This window comes from Eimeria mitis, genomic scaffold, assembly GCF_000499745.2.
Source record: "Eimeria mitis Houghton genomic scaffold, Emh_scaff6611, whole genome shotgun sequence".
NCBI classification, from domain to species: Eukaryota; Apicomplexa; class Conoidasida; order Eucoccidiorida; family Eimeriidae; genus Eimeria; species Eimeria mitis.
In genome coordinates, this window is record NW_013574749.1 from 1,494 (window position 1) to 2,031 (window position 538).

Genomic DNA, 538 nt, shown 5'->3' on the forward strand with positions numbered 1-538 from the left:
GCCAGCAGCAGCAGCAGCAGCAGCAGCAGCAGCAGCAGCAGGAGCAGCATGAAGGACATCTGAAACTATGGACAAGAGGACTGTCTCTGGTTGCTGCGGGGTGTTTTGCTGCTGCTGCAGCAGCAGCAGAGCGTCCGTGGCCTGCTGCTGCTGCGCCAGCAACAGCAGCAGCAGCAGCAGCAGAACCTGCTGCTGCTGCTGCAAGGAGACAGCAGGCAGCAGCAGAAGCAGCAAGCTGGTGCCGCCTGTTTCTCTTTGCGGGGAAGGCTGCACTGTCTCCTCCGGGGGGGGGGTGAGCCTTTCTGTCTCCTTTGCTTCATTTGTCTCCTCTTCTCTGTCTCTTTTTCTTTCTCTGTATATATGTATATATATATATATATTTATATATATATTTATATATTTATGTATATGTTTCTGCTGCTTTCTTTATCTCCTTTTGTCTCTGTCTCTGTCTCCTTTTGTCTCTCGCTGCTGGCTTGTCTGTGTCTTCCTATCTGTCTGCGATGCATGAGGGGGCCCTGCTGCTGCTGCTGCTGTT